This window comes from Amblyraja radiata, chromosome 13 (assembly GCF_010909765.2).
Source record: "Amblyraja radiata isolate CabotCenter1 chromosome 13, sAmbRad1.1.pri, whole genome shotgun sequence".
NCBI lineage: Eukaryota > Metazoa > Chordata > Chondrichthyes > Rajiformes > Rajidae > Amblyraja > Amblyraja radiata.
In genome coordinates, this window is record NC_045968.1 from 14,093,720 (window position 1) to 14,116,948 (window position 23,229).

General features: G+C 46.8%; 1 protein-coding gene across 2 annotated transcripts in view; it reads left to right on the plus strand.

Moving 5' to 3' along the window:
* Window positions 1-23,229, plus strand: part of LOC116979633 — a 164,457-nt gene that overhangs the window by 119,206 nt on the left and 22,022 nt on the right. The gene's annotated exons all lie outside the window — the stretch shown is intronic.

The window sequence follows — 23,229 nt, forward strand, 5'->3', positions numbered from 1 at the left end:
CCTTTCACTGTTCTGTATGTTTCAATGAGGTCCCCCCTCATTCTTCTAAACTACAGCAAGTACAGGCCCAGTGCCATCAAACGCTCATCATAGGTTAGCCTACACTCCTGGGATCATTCATGTAAACCTCCTCTGGACTCTCTCCAGAGCCAGCACATCCTTCCTCAGATGTGGTGTCCAAAGTTGCTCACAATATTCCAAATGTGGCCTGACCAGCGCCTTATAGAGCCTCAGCATTACATCCCTGGTTTTTGTATACGCCCTCTCAAAATAAATGCTAGCAGATGCTGGAATCTTGAGCAAAACTCAAAGTGCTGGAGGAACTCAGTCAGGCAGCATCTGCGGAGGGAAAAGACAGGCGACGTTTTGGGTCAGGACCCATCTCCGCGCAGAACTCATTGATTTCATCAATTTTATTCTTCATGTCCACCCTACTGTCAAATTCACTCGGACTCTCTCTGATACCTTTCTCAATCCCTCTGCTCTATCACAGGGGACAGACCATGTACTGTTGTGCTCCAAACCCCCTCCCCAGATTCTGCCTGACCCACTGAGTCAGTTCCCGATGTTGGGGGAGTCCAGAACCAGGGGCCACAGTTTAAGAATAAGGGGTAAGCTATTTAGAACGGAGACGAGAAAACACTTTTTCCCCACAGAGAGTGGTGAGTCTGTGGAATTCTCTGCCTCGGAGGGCGGTGGAGGCCGGTTCTCTGGATACTTTCAAGAGAGAGCTCGATAGAGCTCTTAAAGATAGCGGAGTCAGGGGATATGGGGCGAAGGCAGGAATTGAGGATGATCAACCATGATCACATTGAATGGCGGTGCTGGCTCGAAGGGCCGAATGGCCTACTCCTGCACCTATTGTCTATTGTCTATTGAGTTCCTCCAGCACTTTGTGCTTTGCTCAGGGTGCCAGCATCTGCAGTTCCTGTGCCTCCAGAAACCGTGACTGAATGTCACGGAGATGTAACAATCTGCTCCAGCAGTGTTTGTGTTTCTGAGGCTGGTGACGGATCTGGTATTTTGCAATACCAGACCTGTACATACAATGTCTAAAACCGGGGTCAGTATGGACAGAATCATAGTGTCATACAATGTGGAAACAGGCCCTTCGGCCCTACTTGCCCACGCCGACCAACATGCCCCAAATACACTATTCCCACCTGCCTGCGTTTGGTCCATATCCCTCGAACCCTGTCCTATCCATGTACCTGTCTAACTGTTTCTTAAACATTGCGATCGCCCCTGCCTCAACTCCCTCCTCTGGCAGCTCGTTCCATACACCCACCACCCTCAGATTTAATTCACAATATTTGTAGCAATCTGCTGCAAAACGTAATCAAGAAGTAATAGCTTGATTCATTTATAATAACGAGGAACTACCAAAGAAAGACACGGCATGCTGCTGCTTCTCAGTGGGCCAGGCAGCATCTCTGGAGAACGTGGAACAATGATTCATTCCCTTTTATATTTGCTTCTAAACATTGATTCTTCCCCATGCACCGCTAAATCACAATAGCAGTCACAATCTATATTAACTACTTAACATGTTACTATCCCCACATCAGTGGGATCATTAAGCTACCGGCTTGCAACCACTGCCAGTTAATAGATGTCAATTATTGAGTTATGATTTGTTTACAAATAATTCATTCTTTAAGTAACCATGACATCAAATATTCAAAAGTCTTTCTTAAAAGCTTCATTTCATTATCATGATCTGATGGTAAGGAATATATCAGTGTTGATTTTAAAATGGACTTTCAATAATAACAAAATGCTGGAGTAACTCAGCGGGACGGGCAGCATCCCTAGAGAGAAGGAGTGGGTGACGTTAAGGGCTCGAGACCCTTCTTCAGACTGATCTGCTTCATGCAATTAGTGTTGAGTTTCCAAATGTCTTTGTTTTCACATAGTAAAGCAGGGCTAAAGGGCCTGTCCCACGGGCGATTTTTCAGCGGACTGCCACAGAACTGGAATGGCGACTGTCAGAGTGGAACACACACACACGCGCGCGCACACACACACACACACACACACACACACACACACACACACAAGACAGTTAGCGCAGTGTACGGTAAGTCCTTTAAAGGAGGGGGGAGGGGAGAAGGGGGGGAGAAGGAGTGGAGTCACTTTTAAGAAGCCAGAGATACACAGCTGTGAAGTTCGGCGGACATTTAACATTACCGGTCGGTTATCCTTGGTTCTCAAAACTCGTGCTTATGTTTTTTCCCCAATGAGCTAATGAAAATGCCCGGTCAGCAAAGGCGATTAACTAAAACTACCTACGACTACCTCGACTACCCATAACTACATGGCCACCCCACTACAACTGCACTGAATTTATGGTGAATATTGTATATAAAGAAGAATTGTCCTTGGGGACCTGACTTTACTCAAAGTATAAACCAAAATATCATGGCCCTATATTCTACTACCATCAGCTTGCCAGCCAGATTTGTGCATAGTCTTTAACGTTCATTGCTTATAAAATTAAGCATAAGTTAACGTCATAAAATGAGAGTATGAGATTTCTGATGGGAAGTAAAATAACAGTGCTGATTTCAATCCTCTTGCCCAGGACAAAGGGATGGAGCTGTTACTTTGATCTTTTTTACTGATCAACCTGTCTGTGAAATCTAGCTGGCTCCCAGTTTAATTTCTTTAGAGACACAGTGCGGAAACAGGCCCTTCGGCCCACTGAGTCCGCGGCGACCAGCGATTGATTACAGCAGCACTGTTCTAAACACTAGGGACGATTTACAATTTTTTTTTACCAAAGCCAATCAACTTCCAAATCTGTATTTTTTGGAGTGTGGGAGGAAACCGGAGCACCCGGAGAAAACCCACGCAGTCACAGAGAGAGCGTATAAACTCCGTACTGACCGCACCCGTAGTCAGGATTGAACCCAGGTCTGGCGCTGGGCTTGGTGTGTTTATTCATACCTTAGTCAGCAGGAATAAAGCTTTGCCATTAATCTAGAGCAAGGGGTGTCAAACTACCGGCCCACGTCCGCATCCGGTCCGCGAAGGGGTCCAATCCGGCCCGCAGGATGATTTGGGGGGGAAAAAAAGTATATTCACGACCATTTATTATGTATCTGTACGGCAGCCGCTCTCTCTCTCTCTCTCTCATTCTCTCTCTCTTTCTCTCTCTCTCTCTCGCTCTCTCTCTCTCTCTCTCTCTCTCTCTCTCTCTCTCTCTCTCTCTCTCTCTCACCGCTGTCTGTGCCGCCTGCTGCGCCGGCAGGGGGCGCTCCCGTCCTCCGCTCCGTGATTGGCCCGCGGTTGCCATGGGGACAGTTGCCCCCCCCGGCAACCGCTGTCAAACAGACAAGATGGCGGCGATGAGCTCCCCTTGGCCTCGGGCTGGCTGACTAACGTTCTTGCGTGCGCAACTGATCCGGCCCGCACTAAGTCACATTTTGCCCAATCCGGCCCGTGGCCTAAAGTGAGTTTGACACCCCTGATCCAGAGTGTTATATTTGCTTGGTATTTGAGGGACAAACGTTCATAACTTGAAGGTCACAGGAGATTAGTAGAGTGATCCACACCGATCTCATAGCCCAGTACAGCACAAGAACAGGCCCTTCGGCCCATAATGTCTGTGCCAAACATGATGCCAAGACCAACTCTTATGTGCCAGCCCATAATCCATATCCCTCCATTCCCTGCTAAATCGCAAAAGAAGTCTTTCAGGGTGGACAAAAATGCTGCAGTAACTCAGCAGGACAGGCAGCATCTCTGGAGAGAAGGAATGAGTGACGTTTCGGATTCGAGTCTGAGTTTTGTGTCTACCTTCCTACACATCTTACAGGGTGTTCCTTTGCCTAGAAAGTTGCAAGTGACCTATTCCTGTATCTCCCACTTTGCCCTATCTTGAGTTTGGTTTGATTATTTCTCGAGAGGTAATATTTCGGGATTGGATTAGATAGCAGAAAACTATTTGAAGGGCATTAGTTAAAGCCCTGGGAAGTCAAACTCATTGAATTGAATAGTTCAAAGATGGGTGCAGACTTACACAGAACAGTACAGTACAGGAACAGGCCCTTCGGCCCACGATGTCTGTGCTGGACATTGATGCCAAGCCTGCGGTTTGGTTTAGTTTCGTTCAGTTTAGAGATACAGTGCGGAAACAGGCCCTGCGGCCCACCAAGCCCTCACCGACCAGCGATCCCCGCCCAATAACACTATCCTACACACACTCGGGACAATTTTTACGTTTATACCAAGCCAATTAACCTGCAAACCTGTACGTCTTTGGAATGTGGGAGGAAACCGAACATCTTCAGAGAAATCCCATGCGGTCGCGGGGAGAACGTACAAACTCTGTACAGACAGCACCCATAGTCGGGATCGAACTCTGGTCTCTGGCGCTGTGAGCGCTGTAAGGCAGCAACTCTACCGCTGCGCCACCGTGCCGCCCAATTATAATTGGTCATGATTATTGTTTTTGTCAGGAACATTTTGAATGCACATTGTGTTGTGTCTTTACTCTAATGACATAGAAACATAGGTGCAGGAGTAGGCCATTCGGCCCTTCAAGCCAGCACCGTCATTCAATATGATCATGGCTGATCTGCTAAAATCAGTACACCGTTCCTACTTTTTCCCCATATCCCTTAATTCCTTTAGTCCTAAGAGCTAAATCTAACTCTGTTGAAAACATCCAGTGAATTGGCCTCCACTGCCTTCTGTGGCAGAGAATTCCACAGACTCACAACTCTCTGGGTGAAAATGGTTTTTCCTCATATCAGTCCTAAATGGCCTACCCCTTATTCTTAAACTGTGACCCCTGTTTCTGGACTCCCCCATTTCACTCTATGCCTCTCCTGCTTTCATTAGCATTTGTTGTCATTACTTTAACCAGTATTGGTTTACATTTATTATTGCCACCGGTACTGAGTTACAGCTTTGTTTCGGGCGCTATCCAGAGATCTGATGTAGCCCATGTGGATATAATCAGTTCAAACTCGTCAACTAGATAGAGTGTGTAGGAAGGAATTGCAGATGCTGGTTTAAACCAAAGATGGACACAAAAAGGTGGAGTAACTCAATGGGTCAGACAGCATCTCTCGAGGAATAGGTGACCTTTCGGGTCGAGTCTGAAGAAGGGTGTCGACCACAAACGTCACCTATTCCTTCTCTCCAGAGGTGCTGCCTGACCCGCTGAGTTACTCAAGCTTTATGTGCCCAAAATAGATCGAGGTCAAAGGTTGTTGTGAAAGTGATGTGGAAGCTGTGAAAGCTGCTTTGTAAACATAATGTTCAGAAAGTCATCTCCAGTCACTGGTTCCGCACATTGACTTGTCGAATGTACATCACAGGGTTACTGATACCCACAGGAGATTATGGAACAAGCTGCCGGAGCAGGTGAGAAATGTGGGAACAATTACATTGAAAAGACGTCGGGACAGTTGCAACAATAGGAATGGTTTGGACGGATATGTACTGAACGCAAGCAAATGGGACTAGTAGGCAACTTGATCGTTGCCATAGAGGGAGTACAGAGAAGGTTCACCAGACTGATTCCTGGGATGTCAGGACTTTCATATGAAGAAAGACTGGATAGACTCGGCTTGTACTCGCTAGAATTTAGAAGATTGAGGGGGGATCTTATAGAAACGTACAAAATTCTTAAGGGGTTGGACAAGCTAGATGCAGGAAGATTGTTCCCGATGTTGGGGAAGTCCTGAACAAGGGGTCACAGTTTAAGGATAAGGGGGAAATCTTTTAGGACCGAGATGAGGAAAACATTTTTCACACAGAGAGTGGTGAATCTCTGGAATTCTCTGCCACAGAAGGTAGTTGAGGCCAGTTCATTGGCTATATTTGTGGCCCTTGTGGCTAAAGGGATCAGGGGGTATGGAGAGAAGGCAGGTACAGGATTCTGAGTTGGATGATCAGCCATGATCACATTGAATGGCGGTGCAGGCTCGAAGGGCCGAATGGCCTACTCCTGCACCTATTTCTATGTTTCTATGATCGGAATGAACAAGTTGGGCAGAAGGGCCTTACTCCCAGCTGCATAACTATATGACTCTAACTCTATAAATCTTTGAGCAAATGTCTCTAATATTCTTCAACTTTAAATCAAGGGATAGCTTTATCTCCTATCCCTTAACAAGTATTGAATCTGCAATTGTAAAGATTATTTATATTAACCTGGTACAGAAATGTGTTTAATGGACTGGGTTAGAACTGTATTTTTGAACCGTTCATGTTTGAATCTGGTGATGGAACTTGTTGGTAGATTAGCCTGGCTCAACTCTGCTGTCGGGTATAAAGGTGGCGGCCAGCTCAATTAGTCTCCCTGCTCTCAAGAATCTTGTCCATTACAGCTACAGCTCAGCACTCTCATATAGAAATGAGAATTAGTGACACATCACTGGCATATTTAAATGCCACAAAGGTTGTCTGATGATAAATGGCACTGGCAAAAAGCTTGACTGCAAATGTCATCAGGTCAAGTTGCGAACATCTTTTATCTATCGCTTAGTTATTGAAGAACATGATAGCTTTTCAAACCATTGGTCAAATCAATCTCTCTTCTGGTCACCCAGATCATAATTGTTGGGTGTTTTCAATGACCTTTCCGGAAAAGAGAATGTTTTTGAGCAATTTTGAGCAAATTATACTAATTCTCTGCAATAGATTGGTGCACTATAATTCCGTAAGCTATTATGTTGCAGTTGATAAATTACTTTAATGTCCCTGATTATTATTCCGTGCATTATCACTCGGTAATGGGATATGCAACCTCACTAAAGAGTGGAGCCAATGGCAAGTGAATTTTAATGTTCTTGCCAACAGGCTCAGCGCAGGTTGTCACAAAGCCATTGCTGTGGTTTGGATGTCACTTTTCAAAACGTTTGGCTGCTGGTTTATTGGTGATAGCAGGAATTCAGTACTGTATACCTTCGTAACATATTAGCAGCTCTACGCATGCACATACGCGTACAGGCTATTAAACACTACAACCTCCAAATAGACTCCAAACTATATAGACTTGGGTATTATGTGTCTGCACTGGGTAGAATTGCAGAATGAATGTGATGTAGACTGATTCCTCAGGACAAGGGTTAATCTATGATGAGAGATTTGTGCACCATCAGCCAATACTCGGGGCACGGGGGCACCCATTTAGCTCTGAGATGAGGAGACATTTCTTCACTTTAGAGATACAGTGCTGGAACAGGCCATTCGTCCCACCGAGTGCATGCCGACCAGTGATCACCCCGTACGTACACTAGTTCTATCCTACACGCTAGGGACAACTTTACAGAAGCCAAATAGCCGACAAATCTGCACATCTTTGGAATTTGGGAAGAAACCGGAGCAAACCCACACGGTCACGGGGAGAACGTGCATACTTCGTACAGACAGCATCCGTGGTCAGAATCGAACCTGGACCTCTGGTGCTGTGAAGCAGCGACTCTACCGCTGCGCCACCATCCCGTAGGTGGTGAGGAGGGGTTTTTCAGAGGTGGTGTTCAGCAGGATGGCAAGAGGGATGGGAGTGCCTGGATCGTGTTTACATCAGGCAAGTGTCCGCGTTAACGTTTAGGAAGGAACTGCAGATGCCGGTTTACACCGAAGATAGACGCAAAAAGCTGGAGTAACCCAGCGGGCCAGGCAGCGGCTCTGGAGAGAAGGAATGGGTGACGTTTCGGGTCGAGACCCTTCTCCAGACAGACGGGTCACCCACTCCTTCTCTCCAGAGACGCTGCCTGTCCCGCTGAGTTACTCCAGCATATCTTCCACGCTAATGTTGATGAGACTGGAAGTACATTTCGGGTGAAAGCTGAAAATGCAAGGAAAGATAGAGCCTTTGCTCAGAGTGTCCCACAACGGCGTCTGGTGGGAGGGGTTAATGGGAGGCTAAAGGGCCTGTCCCACTTGGCAAATTTTTTTCGCCGACTGCCGGCGTCATATCAGTGTCACCAAAAGAATTTGAACATTTCAAAATCTAGCGGCGACAAAAAAAACATCATACATCATCACGCTGCAAATTTTTCGGTGGCCTGATACATTAGTCAATGATGCCGACAGTCGCCGAAAAAATCGCCAAGTGGGACAGGCCCTTAAAGCTGTCCGGAGACAAACCACAGTGATTTGAGCTGCAGTCCCTGTTCTCGTTGGTGAAGAACAATGCTTTGCAATGCTATGGCAACCACAGCTTCAACCTTGAACATGGACACTTATTACTGAGGCTGCTGAGATTGACTGCAGTGCGGAAATCCCACCAATTATCCTCCTCATTGGTAGATTCTGCCTCGCTGGCTGGCTTCAACAGCGGGGGGGGGGGGGGGGGGGGGGGGGGGGGGGGAAGATAAATGTCATAACATAACAAACAACTGTTCAGTGACGTTCCCTGTCACAACGGCATTTTGTAACTCCTACGTTTCAAATGTGAAAGAAGTGGTAAGAGTGATTGAGAAGAAAAATCCTCAATTCCCCAATTATATAAAAGAATGAATCTGAAGATTGCAGCAGCTACATGGACATGTTCCATCATGTGTGCAGTCGGACACAGTCGAAAAGATGTCAGGGAGAGTGCGAAATTCAACAGGGAACAGATACAAGATAATAGCGAATAAATGATTAATGCACGCCGCTAACCCTCTCCCTGTTAAAGAGAGAGTGCAATGAAATTATCAGAGGCACAAGGACAACATTTCCCAGATGCATAAAAATGAAACACGGTGTCTGAACAACAATGCCATCAAATATTCAGGCACGAGACGACTATTGTTACAGAATGATTTAGCGGAATCCGCTTTGCATAACTCAAGATACAGAAGTACATTGATTTTATTTTCAAATGTAATAATTTGGGGGAATCCCAGGGCGGCACGGTGGCGCAGCAGTTGAGTTGCTGCCTCACAGCGCCAGAGACCAGGGTTCGATCCTGACCACGGGTGTTGTCTGTACGGTCATTGTACGTTCTCCCCGTGACCTGCGTGGGTTTTCTCCGGTTTTCTCCCACACACACCAAACACGTACGGGTTTGCAGGCTAATTGGTTTGGTGTAATTGTAAATTGTCCCTAGTGTGTGTAGAACATTTCGTTTGAACGTCATTGGGGCTCAAATGACAAATAAATTGTATTGTATTGTATTGTAGGATAGTGTTAATGGGGGGGGGTGATCGCTGGGCGGCACGGTCTCTGTGGCTGAAGGGCCACGCGATCACGTGGCCGGATGCGAGCTGCGGCTCGCTGCCGTTGCCCAGTCGAGAAGTCGAAATATCGTAAGTTGAAGCATCGTAAATCGGGGAGCATCTGTATGTAGAGATTTACAGCTTGCAAACAGCGGGACAGGCAGCATCTCTGGAGAGAAGGAATGGGTGAGGTTTCGAGTCTAGGCTGAAGAAGGGTCTCGGCCCGAAACGTCACACATTCCTTCTCTCCAGAGATGCTGCCTGTCCCGCTGAGTTACTCCAGCATTTTGTGTCTATCTTCGGTTTAAACCAGAATCTGCAGTTCCTCCCTCCACATTATTTAAGTGTAGCTGGTTTGTGCAGAACAGTGTTTGCGATGTCAGAATTGAGCAATGGGATGGTAGTGTTATTTTTGGTGTGAGTGTGTGTCAGTATCACTCATGCATACATCGCATCAGAGCAGCTTGTCACTGCAAAGTGTTACTGTTTTTTTTTTATTCTCCCACCAAACATCATTGAGATGGATCTCCGGACTGAAGCTAGTTGTTTAGAATCTCGGCAGAACACATTTGGTTAATTCGAATGCCTTGGATTTTTTTAGGGTAATAGACATAGACAATAGGTGCAGGATTAGGCCATTCGGCCCTTCAAGCCAGCACCGCCATTCAATGTGATCATGGCTGATCATCCACAATCAGTAGCCCGTTCCTGCCTTCTCTCCATATCCCCTGACTCCACTATCTTCAGGAGCCCTATCTAGCTCTCGCTTGAAAGTACACCACAAGGCAAAGAATTCCACAGACTCACAACTCTCTGTGTGAAAAAGTGTTTCCTCATCTCCGTTCTAAATGGCTTACCCCTTATTTTTAAACTGTGGCCCCTGGTTCTGGACTCCCCCAACATCGGGAACATGTTTCCTGCCTCTAGTATGTCCAAACCCTTAATAATCTTATATGTTTCAATAAAATTCGGTCTCATCCTTCTAAATTCCAAAGTATACAAGCCCAGCCGCTCCATTCTCAGCATATGACAGTCCCGCCATCCCTGGAATTAACCTTGTGAACCTCAGATGTGATGCTTGCGATGCCTCAAATGTGCATCCTTTTACTGACACAGTTTAGCTCAGCTTAGAGACCAGCGCAGAAACAGGCCCTTTGCCCACTGAATCCGCGTCGACCAGTGATCTCCGCACATGAACACTACCCTACACGCACCAGGAACAATTTACATTCTTTATCAAAGCCAATTAACCTACAAACCTGCACATCTTTGGAGTGTGGGAGGAAACCGGAGCACTCGAAGAAAACCCACGCAGTCACGGGGAGACCGTACAAACTCCGTACAGACTGTCGTCAGGATTGAACCCGGGTCTCTGGCGCTGTAATGGGGCTTTTTCACGGGGCGAGTTGACGCAAGATGTCACCAGAGTGAAGTGGTCGTGGTCCAGCACGAGTCTCGCACGATATAACGGGGGGTAGATAAAGAGTTCCCACGGTACTCGGCATTTCTGTTATTTGTGCGAGTGACTTGTCCGTCTCCCGAGCTTTCGCGTTAAATCTTGAATGAACATCGTGAACTACACGTGACACAAATGATGTAACTTTTTCTTTCACACACTATAAATATCCTCCCTTGGTTGAATTGGCTCATTTGGAGACATGTTTTACTGTGTATGTGGGAGACACAGACAGGGCCGGTGCTAGGAATTGCGGGGCCCAATTAGAAAATTGATGGCGGGGCCCTTACTCTAGAAAAGTAAAAATTTATGTATGTTTATATTTCGTGTAGTATGCTCGTCTTTAACCAAAAAAAACATTAAATGCTTGATATACTAAAATTTTGAAAAACTATATGAAAGTGTCACACATCTAATAAAATGAGCGGCACTTTGAAAGATTGAATGTGTGTGTGTGTTTGTGTGTTTATGAGTGTATGCGATTGTGTCTCTGTGTCTGTGTGCCTGAGTGTGTGTGTTTGTGTGTATGCGTCTGTGTGTGTGCGTGCATGGCCGGCCTTAGGGGGTTTAAACGGTTTAGAGATGTTTAGAGGGCTTCAGATGGGTTCAGGTGTGTTTACAATTGTTTAGAGGGGAATAGAGGGAAATAGGGGGGCTAGAGGGGGTTTAGAGGTGTTCAGAGGGTCCCAGAGGGGTTTAGAGACGTTATAAGCCACCCGTGAGAAATTGTATTTCTCTGAAATTGAAAATAGACATAAAGCTGGAGTAACTCAGCAGACAGGCAGCGCAGCGACTCTGGAGAGAAGACCCTTCTTCAGACCGAACTGAACTCACGTCGGTGAGAGTACTTGTGATTGTCTGAAGAAGGGTCTCGACCAGAAACACAACCCGCTCCCCAGAGCCGCTGCCCGTCCCGCTGAGCCACCTTCAACTTCAGAGCCAAACAAAAAACACAGAGTGCTGGAGGAACTCAGCGGGCCAGGCGAATGCCTCACCAGCTGAGTTTCTCCAGCATTTTTGTCTACCGCTAAACATCAATGATTCCGGGAATGCTGAGGGGACAGGGTGATAGAGAGGGAGTAGGAGAGCTAGAGAGAGACGAGACGGGGAGCGGGAGAGAGAGCGCGAGAGAAAGAGGGAGGGAGGGAGTGAGCAAAAGACAGAGACACAACGTGGGTCGGTAAGTGAATGACTAACCTGCACACCAGGAAGAAGCCCCTTCTCGCGGTCCGGGGCCCTCACTCATGATGGTGAGTTAAATGAAATTCTCAACGTGTCATCGATCTACATTCCTCAGTAAATGTAATTGTGTTTTAAACAAGTATTAATGACGCCGCGTGAATTTTATTCAAAGGAACACGGCGTCATTAAATGAGTCTGAAGAAGGGTTTCGGCCCGAAACATCGCCTATTTCCTTCGCTCCATAGATGCTGCTGCACCCGCTGAGTTTCCCCAGCAATTTTGTGTACCTTCGATATTCCAGCATCTGCAGTTCCCTTTTGAACACGGCGTCATTAATACTTGTTCAAAACACTATAACATTTACTGAGGAATGTGGATAGATGCAGATTCATGACATCGCATAACAAGGTGTTAACTACTTACCGTTAAGTGCTAACAGCACTAGTTAACAAATCTTTTGTGTATGATGGCCGTGCAGCGGTTGTTATGCATGTTCGTTTAAAAAAAATCCGGATGGCGAATTAAAAAAAATCTTTATTTAACAAAGAGAATTCGTATTTCCGTACGAAATACTGAACATTAGTGCGGGGCCCCCATTAGGCGCGGGGCCCAATTGGGAGCAATCGGTCAAATCGGCTTAACGCCGGCCCTGGACACAGATGGACTGAGCACAGTACCTCGGTCTTACTGTGTGTGGGAGAGGGGGAGAAAGAGACGTACACTCACAGAGGCAGAGTCTCTCAGCCTGTGTAAGAGGGAGGGGAGAGAGAGAGAGGCACACACAAGGTGGATGTAAAACCTCACCTGCCTGTTTCAGTGACAGACACCCGCCGCCAGTAAATGAAGACACCCCCTCTTACGTTCGGCAACAGGTTGAGTTGGGAACCACGCCTCCCGTGGGGACTAAGGGTTAGTGGTGCAATATTGCGTTGGGGAATGGGTTGTGTTGGGGAATGGGTTGTGTTGGGAGACTTGGCCTCCTCCCGTGCGACAGGGACCCAACAGGTCCCAGTTGGTCTAGTATATTACTAAAACTCTCATCTTGTTTGTTTCTATGTCTGTCTGTCCGGATGATCCTGAAATTACGCCAACATGGTACACGATAGCGCTACAATGGCCCACCTTACTCACCATTGTCCTGGGGTGTGGTGTATCAAGTTTTGTTCAGATTGATGGTATATTTTACGTTATTCACATTTTAAACTTTACAAAATCCAGTTTGACAAAAATCACTTGCACTGGCAGTTAGCAGCTTATGATGTCACAATAGGATCTAATTTACATAAACTGCCCGTCAGCAGTTACACCCCACAATGACATCACAATGGTATCTCATTTACATAAAAGAAAAAAAAATTCTAAAACAGAGCAGCGTTCCATCAAGTTCCGTTCAGATTGATGTTATATTTTACAAGTTATTCACATTTAAACTTTAAAAAATTCACTTTTCACAAAAAAAATAACTTTTCATTTTAAAACTTGCCCTGCCCATTACAATGTTAACAAATGATAGGACTCTCAGTGCAATGAGAGAAGTGTTACATTGTTGTAAAGAGAGGGAGGGAGTGGGGGAGGGGAGGAGGAGAAATTTTATTTAAACATTGTATTTAGTGGGGGAGTGGGATGGGGAGAGGTGAGGAGTGGGGGAGCAGGGACATAGAGGGAGAAGAGGCGGGTAGGGAGGGGAGAGGGGTGAGGGAAGGAGGGAGTGACTGAGGGTAGGGGAAAGGAGAGGGAGGGAGAGGTGAGGAAGGGAGTGGGGGAGGAGGAGAGGGGCAAGAAGAGGGTGGGTGAAGAGAAGGGATAGAAACATAGAAATTAGGTGCAGGAGTAGGCCATTCGGCCCTTCGAGCCTGCACCGCCATTCAATATGATCATGGCTGATCATCCAACTCAGTATCCCGTACCTGCCTTCTCTCCATACCCTCTGATCCCCCTAGCCACAAGGGCCACATCTAACTCCCTCTTAAATATAGCCAATGAACTGGCCTCGACTACCCTCTGTGGCAGGGAGTTCCAGAGATTCACCACTCTCTGTGTGAAAAAAGTTCTCATCTCGGTTTTAAAGGATTTCCCCCTTATCCTTAAGCTGTGACCCCTTGTCCTGGACTTCCCCAACATCGGGAGCAATCTTCCTGCATCTAGCCTGTCCAACCCCTTAAGATGGGGAGTGCTGTGGGGTGAGGGGAAACGAGCCGCGCCTGCGCAGTTGAGGGCTATGGGTTAGTGGTGGAATATTGCGTTCGGGAGCGGGTTGCGTTGGGGGAATGGGTGAGAGGCGGAATAATGCGTTGGGGTACGGGGCCCAACGGGTCCCACATGGTCTAGTATATACGCTGTGCTGCAGCAAGTAAGAATGTCACTGTTCTATCTGACTTCACAACAGCATGGACTGTAAATGCTCGTCGTTTTAGCACCAACGTGTTATAATTTGCTTCCAAACTGTGCAGTGAGTTTCAACATGAAATGTTTAAATTAAATGAAGACGGTATCAACCTTTATCAGCAGAGGAACAGGAGGCTGTGCCACGATAAGGAAATTAATGTCATTTCCTCCACTGCTGCCCATTTAATTAACTTTAGTGATTTTCATTAGCTAAATTTCATTAACTAAGGCAGAGATGGCCAATTGTACAAACATCTCACTCCCCTTTCCACTATGGGGACTAGTTCCTTTAAGTGACCTCTTAGTCTAGAATGTTCAAAAGGGAACTGCAGATGCTGGAATATTGAAGGTACACAAAATTGCTGGGGAAACTCAGCGGGTGCAGCAGCATCTATGGAGCGAAGGAAATAGGCGACGTTTCGGGCCGAAACCCTTCTTCAGACTGATGGGGGGTGGGGGGGGGGGAGAAAGAAGGAAAAGGGGAGGAGGAGGAGGAGCCCGAGGGCGGGCGGATGGGAGGGTGGGAGGAGACAACTAGAGGGTTAAGGAAGGGGAGGAGACAGCAATGGCTAGCAAAATTGGGAGAATTCAATGTTAATGCCATACGGACGCTAGGTCCCCAGACGGAATATGAGGTGCTGTTCCTCCAATTTCCGCTGTTGCTCACTCTGGCAATGGAGGAGACCCAGGACAGAGAGGCTGGATTGGGAATGGGAGGGGGAGTTGAAGTGCTGAGCCACCGGGAGTTCAGGTAGGTTATTGCGGACTGAGACGAAGTGTTCGGCGAAACGATCGCCCAACCTACGCTTGGTCTCCCCGATGTAAATCAGCTGACATCTAGAGCAGCGGATGCAGTAGATGAGGTTGGAGGAGATACAGGTGAACCTTTGTCGCACCTGGAACGACTGCTTGGGTCCTTGAATGGAGTCGAGGGGGGAGGTGAAGGGACAGGTGTTGCATTTCTTGCGGTTAAAGGGGACCTTGCGTCCGTATGGCATTAACATTGAATTCTCCCAATTTTGCTAGCCCTTGCTGTCTCCTCCCCTTCCTTAACCCTCTAGCTGTCTCCTCCCACCCTCCCATCCGCCCGCCCTAGGGCTCCTCCTCCTCCTCCCCTTTTCCTTCTTTCTCCCCCCCCCACCCCCCATCAGTCTGAAGAAGGGTTTCGGCCCGAAACGTCGCCTATTTCCTTCGCTCCATAGATGCTGCTGCACCCGCTGAGTTTCCCCAGAAATTTTGTGTACCTTAGTCTAGAATATCAGCAGTAGTTAGCTGTGAGTTTTTCAATACAGGTGAATGAGGATCTTGGGGCTCAGCTCAATTGATTAATGTGAGGCAGCTGTCTCAGAACCCTGGCCCAAAACATATCTGAGGAAGGATGTGCTGGCACTGGAGAGGGTCCAGAGGTGGTTTACAAGAATGAATCCAGGAATGAGTGGGTTAACATATGATGAGCGTTTGTCGGCACTGGGCCTGTACTTGCTTGAAAGGCTTGGATAGAGTGGATGTGGAGAGGATGTTTCCACATGTGGGAGAGTCTAGGACTAGAGGTCATAACCCCAGAATTAAAGGACGTTCCTTTCGGAAGGAGATGAGGAGGTGCTTTAGTCAGAGGGTGGTGAATCTGTGGAATTCTTTGCACAGAAGGCTGTAGAGGCCAAGTCAATGGATATTTTTAAGGAAGAGGTAGATAGAATCTTGATCAGGAAAGGTGTCAGAGGTTATGGGGAGAAGGCAGGAGAATGGGGTTAGGAAAGAGAGATAGATCAGCCATGATTGAATGGCGGAGTAGACTTGATGGGCCTAATGGCATAATTCTGCTCTTATCACTTTGACCTTATGAAACGTCACTTCTCCACATTCTCAACAGATGCTGCCTGATGCACTGAGTTACTCCAGCATTTGTGACTATTTGAGACGGCTGTCTGTCTGTTTGAGTGACACGGTTAAATGTAGAAGAGGAGAGTGAAGGTGAAAGCAAGCGAGTGGTGAGAGAGATACAGCGTGGAAACAGGCCCCGCGGCCCAGCTTGCAAATGACCCGTAGTCTGGATCAAACCCGGGTCTCTGGCGCTGTGAGGCTGCAACTGTGCCACTGTGCTGCCCGAATATATTATCATGAGCAATGGTCTGACTATAACACCACTGCCTGATATGCTGACAGACTGTTTCGGTGCTGTAACTCTGGCTGGGCAGATTCAGCAATGGAGTCTAACTCTGGGATCGGACATCTCGTTCAATCAACACAAGATGAACATAAAATTTGTAAAATGCAATTTGCCCAGGCCCTCTGCCTCCAGCCTCCACACCCGACATCTCCATGGCTCAGGAAACGTGCAGTTTAATGTTGAGGCAGCGAAGCGTGCTGGTGTTCCTCCAGAGAGCTGCCAGCACTCATCTTAGCGCCCGCTCCCTCACACGGTGAATCCACTCTACGCTTTGACAACTTCTGAAATTGGTTTGTTTGGCTTCTTTTGGGTGCAAATGTGCTGTTTTCTATTCAGAGCAACATTTCATTGCCCCAAATCAAGCCAAGCTCCAAACTTTACTTCGAATGTTACAGTTCGTGCTTGCAGTATCCCCCCCCCCCCCCCCCAAGACCCATCCAGGGACCACTTTTAAACTTCTGCGATTTGATCAGTACAGATTAGTGTGGGTGTCAGAGGTTATGGGGAGAAGACAGGAGAATGGGGTTAGGTGGGAGAGATAGATAGAACAGTGACTAGCAAGGCTCGGTGCTGGAACCCCAGTTATTTACAATATATATTAATGATTTAGACGAGGGAATTAAATGTTACATCTTCAAGTTTGCAGATGACACAAAGCTGGGTGGCCGTGTGAGCTGCGAGGAGGATGCTATGAGGCTGCAGTGTGACTTGGATAGGTTGGATGAGTGGGCAGCTGCATGGCAGATGCAGTATAATGTGGATAAATGTGAGGTTGTCTGCTTTGGTGGCAAGAACAAGGCGGCAGATTACTGTCTGAATGGTGTCAGATTAGGAAAAGGGGATGTGCAACGAAACCTGGGTGTGCTTGTACATCAGTCACTGAAAGTAAGCATGCAGGTACGGCAGGCAGTGAAGAAATCTAATGGCATGTTGGCCTTCATTGCGAGAGGATTTGAGTTTAGGAGCAAGGAGGTCCTACTGCAGTTGTCCAGGGCCCTGGTGAGACTGCACCTGGAGTATTGTGTGCAATTTTGGTCTCCTAATTTGAGGAAGGACATTATTGCTATTGAGGGAGTGCAGCGTAGGTTCACCAGGTTAATTCCCGGGATGGCGGGACTGACATGATGAAAGAATGGGTCGACTGGGCATCTAATCACTGGAATTTAGAAGGATGAGAGGGTATCTTATAGAAACGTATAAAATTCTTAAAGGATTGGACAGGGTAGATGCAGGATAATTGTTCCCGATGTTGGGGGAGTCCAAAACCAGGGGTCACAGTTTAAGAATAAGGGTTAGGCCATTTAGGGCTGAGATGAGGAAAAACCTCTTCACCCAGAGAGTTGTGAATCTGTGGAATTCTCTGCCACAGAAGGCAGTGGAGGCCAATTCACTGGATGTTTTCAAGAGAGAGTTAGATTTAGCTCTTAGGGCTAATGGAATCAAGGGATATGGGGGGAAATGCAGGAATGGGGTACTGATTTTAGATGATCAGCCATGATCATATTGAATGGCGGTGCTGGCTTCGAAGGGCCAAATGGCCTACTCCTGCACCTATTTTTTCTATGTTTCTATCAGCCATGATTGAATGGCGGAGTAGACTGGATGGGCCGAATGGCTCCTATTCCTGATGACCTCATGATCTTCTATTATATTCTTTTAACGCTGAAATAACTATTCTAAATGTGCAGTCCTTCCGAACTTGGAGTCTATTAGGACGCAAAATGCTTTCCAACGTGCTTGCTGCGGTAGAAGGCAAGGTCAAATGCAGAGTGAATGATAAATCAGACAGCATGGCTCTGCAGAGTGTGGATCTTCACTGCTTGGTGAAAGTTGACACACTTGCAGCCAACGTGCCGAGTCAGAGCAGCACCTTGCATCCCGAGATCTGCAGGTGGCGCAACGGTAGAATTGATGCCTCACAGCGCCAGAGACCCGGGTTCGATCCTGACTACGGACGCTGTCTGTACGGAGTTTGTATGTTCTCCCCGTGACCTGCGTGGGTTTTCCTCGGGAGCTCCGGTTTTCTCCCCCACTCCAAAGACGTGCAGATTAGTAAGTTAATTGGCTGTGGTAAAATTGTAAATTGTCACTAGTGTATGTAGGATCGTGCTAGTGTGCAGGGATCGCCGATCAGCGTGGGCTGAAGGGCCTGTTTCTGCTCTAATGAAAAGCTAACTGGTCCCTGAGAGCGGTTGCAACCTGCAAGTGAAGCCTGTTCGCGTGTGAGGCGGGATTAGCGGCAGGTCGACCAATCCAATCCCCTCCTGAACTGCTACAGGTGTACGGTCGAGAGCACACTGACCATTTGCATCACAGCCTGGTTCAGCCCAGGAGCGAAGGAGATTACAAAACATGGCGGACTCAGTAACTCAGTCGGTCAGGCGGCAACTCTGGAGATTGACGACTTTTTGGCCGCGACTGAGGAGGAGTTCCGATCCGAAACGTCGCATGTCTCCAGAGACTTGCAATTACAGTTACTGTGCAGTTTATTGTCACGTGTACCGAGGTACAGTGAAAAGCTTTTGTTGCGTGCTAACCAGTCAGCGGAAAGACTACACATGATTACAATCGAGCCATTTACAGTGTACAGATACATGTATACATAATATAGATACATAATACAGATACATAATGGAATAAGGTTTAGTGCAGGGTAAAGCCAGCAAAGTCCGATCAAGGATAGTCCAAGGGTCACCAATGAGGTAGATAGTAGTTCAGCAGTAGACAGTAATTCAAGTTGGGGTCGGATGGATCAGTTGCCTGATAAGAGCTGGGAAGAAGCTGCCTTGCTGAGCTTTGTCTGCTCTGCCGGCCCTGTTGCTGAGTTACCAAGTGCTGTTTCTAGATCCGTTTAATCCATTCTATGGACCCTTTGTAGGAATGATCGACAGAAGTGATCTCAAACATGGCTTGTTTCTCTGGAGCATTGGAGATTGAGGGGAGACCTGGTAAAACTATAATGGGTAATTCTGAGAGGCATTGACAGAGCAGACAGTCAGAACCTTTCACCCAGGGATGAAATATCAAAGACCAGAAGGCATCAGGTGAGAAGGACAAAATTAAATGGAGATGTGCGGGGCAAGTTTTTGTTTTTCACACAGAGGGTGGTGGGTGCCTGGAGCATGCTGCTGGGGGTGGTGGTGGCAGATACGATCGTGGCATTTAACGCACATGGATGTGCAGGCTATGAAAGAATGTGGATTATGTGTAGGCAGAGGAAATAAGTTTATTTTGGCATCGTGTTCAGCACAGACATTGTGGGCCGAAGGGCCTGTTCCTGTGCTGTACTGTTCTAAGTGTAAGACAAGAGAGTTTAGAACTTTGATTGAATGGCGGAGCAGACTTGGTGGCCTAATTCTACTCCTATCACTTATGACCTTATGATAACTCTGTTAATCACGAGAACTGATTAGTGCAATCATCATCTTGTATAATTAGCGTTGTTTATGCACAGGCATTCATTATCCTGGAAATCCGAGTGATCTAATATTTTTGGTGCTGTTTTGTCAAACACAGCTTTTGATCTTCACATTCCTGTTATTTCCTCAATTAAATCAATTGAGTCGTTGAGCCAAGCATTAAATTCCCCGGCGTAAGACCGAGTATTCTTCATAACGCCAGCTCCCTCTCAAGTGATTATTTCTGACATTCAGTAAATTGCATTCTAATATTTACTTCTTATTGAAGTCAAACTCTGGAGCTGGTAACTTCCACAGTTTGATTACATCCACTCCTTAATGAGACACTTGAGTGGCATATCTGGGCCTGAGTGAACCACCAGCTGTGTGAGTAGTGGCTCGTGTCACGGCCTCTGTGTCTCCGACCGACTTTTCTCACAAGTGCCGCAACAGCCCAGGGCACGAGCATGAGTGTCAACTGGAAGAGTGAGGCACAAAGGAACTATGCACTATTATTTACACTATTATTGGTTGCTTGTTTATGTGCGTGCGTGTATATATATACATATATATATATATATATATATATATATGTGTGTGTGTGTGTGTGTGTGTGTGTATATACGTGTGTGTGTATATGCGTGGGTATATATATATGTGTGTGTGTGTGTATATATATATATATACGTATGTGTGTATATATAGACAATAATAATAATATAATAATAAACTTTATTTATAAAGCGCTTTAAACAACTGCAGTTGCCACAAAGTGCTGTACATGAGAACTCATGGACAAAAAGTTATTACAAACCATTAAAAACCGTAAAACGAAGGACTAAAAACAGTAAAAATTAAAAGACATTAAAAGCACTAAGAACAGGAGCAATGTCTCAGCCAGTGTCGAAAGCCAGAGAATAAAAATGAGTTTTTAGGGAGGATTTGAAGATGGACAGTGAGGGGGCCTGTCTGATGTGCAACGGCAAGGTGTTCCAAAGTGCCGGAGCAGCAACAGAAAAGGCTCTATCCCCTCTGAGCTTCCGCTTAGACCTCGGTACCTCAAGGAGCAGCTGATCAGCTGACCTGAGGCACCGGGCAGGAGCATATAGGTGGAGCAGCTCAGATAGGTAAGGCGGGGCGAGCCCATTCAACGATTTGAAAACAAATAAAAGAATTTTAAAATGAACTCGAAAGTGCACTGGGAGCCAGTGAAGGGAGGCCAAAATTGGCGTAATGTGCTCCCTCTTTCGAGTTCCGGTCAAAAGACGAGCGGCAGCATTTTGAACCAGCTGGAGACGAGCCAATGAAGCTCGTGCGACTCCAGAGTAGAGTGCGTTACAGTAATCCAGCCTAGATGTAATAAAGGCATGGATTACTGTTTCAAAATGCTGCCGCTCGAGGATGGGCTTCACCTTTGCCAGCTTCCTTAGGTGAAAGAAGCTGGACTTAACCACCGCGCCTATTTGTTTATCTAGTTTAAAATCACCGTCCATCCTAAAACCCAGGTTTAAAACTGTTGGCTTTACAGACAATGCCAGTGGACCCAAGTCAACAAAGGGAGGTTCACGGCAGCCATTGGGGCCAAACAAAATCACCTCTGTCTTTTTTTCATTAAGTCCCAGAAAGTTTAAGGCCATCCAGGACTTAATGTCCTCAAGACAAGACAGAAGTGATTTTAGAGAATAGTCGTCTTCTTTCCTGAGTGGCATATATAACTGGCTATCATCTGCGTAAAAGTGAAAGGAGATGCCATGCCTTCTTAAAATTGAGCCCAGAGGAAGTAGGTATAGAGAGAAGAGCAGGGGCCCTAAAATTGAGCCCTGTGGAACCCCATATACCAAGGGAGTAGAGGAGGATTCAAAGCCAGCAAGGCTTACACGCATGGTTCTGTCTGCCAGATAGGACCTGAACCATCCCAGGGCACTGCCACAAATGCCCACTTGGTGCTGTAATCGGGAAATTAAAATTCCATGGTCCACTGTATCGAAGGCGGCAGATAGGTCCAGCAAGACAAGAACCACATAATTACCGGAGTCGTTTGCCAGGAGGATGTCGTTAAAAACCCTTAGCAGAGCCGACTCTGTGCTATGCATAGCTTTGAATCCAGACTGGAAAACCTCCCGAATATTGTGCTCATCCAGGAAGAGTTTCAGCTGAGCATAAACTACTTTCTCCATGATTTTAGAGATAAATGGCAACTTGGAGATCGGCCTAAAATTGGCCAGAACAGTTTGGTCCAGGCCAGGCTTCTTAAGTAGTGGTTGCACTACTGCATGTTTAAAATTTACAACCCCAGAACACAAGCTACTGTTTATGATGGCGAGAATCGACTGCCCTATACTCGGGAAAACCTCTTTAAAAAGAAGAGGAGGGACAGCATCACAAGGGGAACCCGACGGCTTAATATGCCTAACCACATCCTCTAGACCCGACAATGTCAGAGGCACAAATTTATCGAATGCCACCAGGCATGGGGCCGGAACAGAGGGGTCAGAGGCAGGAGCTGAGATGAGAGCCCTTATAGAAACAACCTTATTGATAAAGAAGTGCAGGAAGTCATTGCACAATTCGGACGATGCTTCCAGGCAGACAGGCTGTGGGGCATTTAAAACAGAATCAATGGTTTTGAATAACACACGTGGGTCGTGACGCTTAGACACTATTATATTAGACAGGTAATATCTTTTGGCCTCTTTAACAGTATTTTGGTAATTTCGTCAGCTGTCCTTTAGAATTTGCGATGAAACCTGCAGCCTGTCCTTCTTCCACTTTCGTTCAGCTCTGCGACACTCCCGTCGAGCTGTACGAGTTGCGTCACTGAACCAGGGCTCGGGTTTAGCTCTGGGCTGCAAAGTTTTTAGCGGAGCCACAGAGTCCAGTATAGTTCTGCAGGAGGAGTGGAACCAAGAACTAATCTCCTCCGTACCAAGGGAAGTGGAGGTGCAGGAGTAGGCCATTCGGCCCTTCGAGCCAGCACCGCCATTCAATGTGATCATGGCTGATCATCCCCAATCAGTACCCCGTTCCTGCCTTCTCCCCATATCCCCTGACTCCGCTATCTTTAAGAGCCCTATCTAGCTCTCTCTTGAAAGTATCCAGAGAACCGGCCTTCACCGCACTCTGAGGCAGAGAATTCCACAGACTCACAACTCTCTGTGAGAAAAAGTGTTTCCCCGTCTCTGTTCTAAATGGCTTTCCCCTTATTCTTAAACTGTGACCCCTGGTTCTGGACTCCCCCAACATCGGGAACATGTTTCCTGCCACTAGCGTGTCCAAACCCTTAACAATCTTATATGTTTCAATAAGAGTCCCTCTCATCCTTCTAAACTCCAGTTTACAAGCCGAGCCGCTCCATTCTCTCAGCATATGACAGTCCTGCCATCCCGGGAATTAACCTTGTAAACCTACGCTGCACTCCCTCAATAGCAAGAATGTCCTTCCTCAAATTAGGGGACCAAAACTGCACACAATACTCCA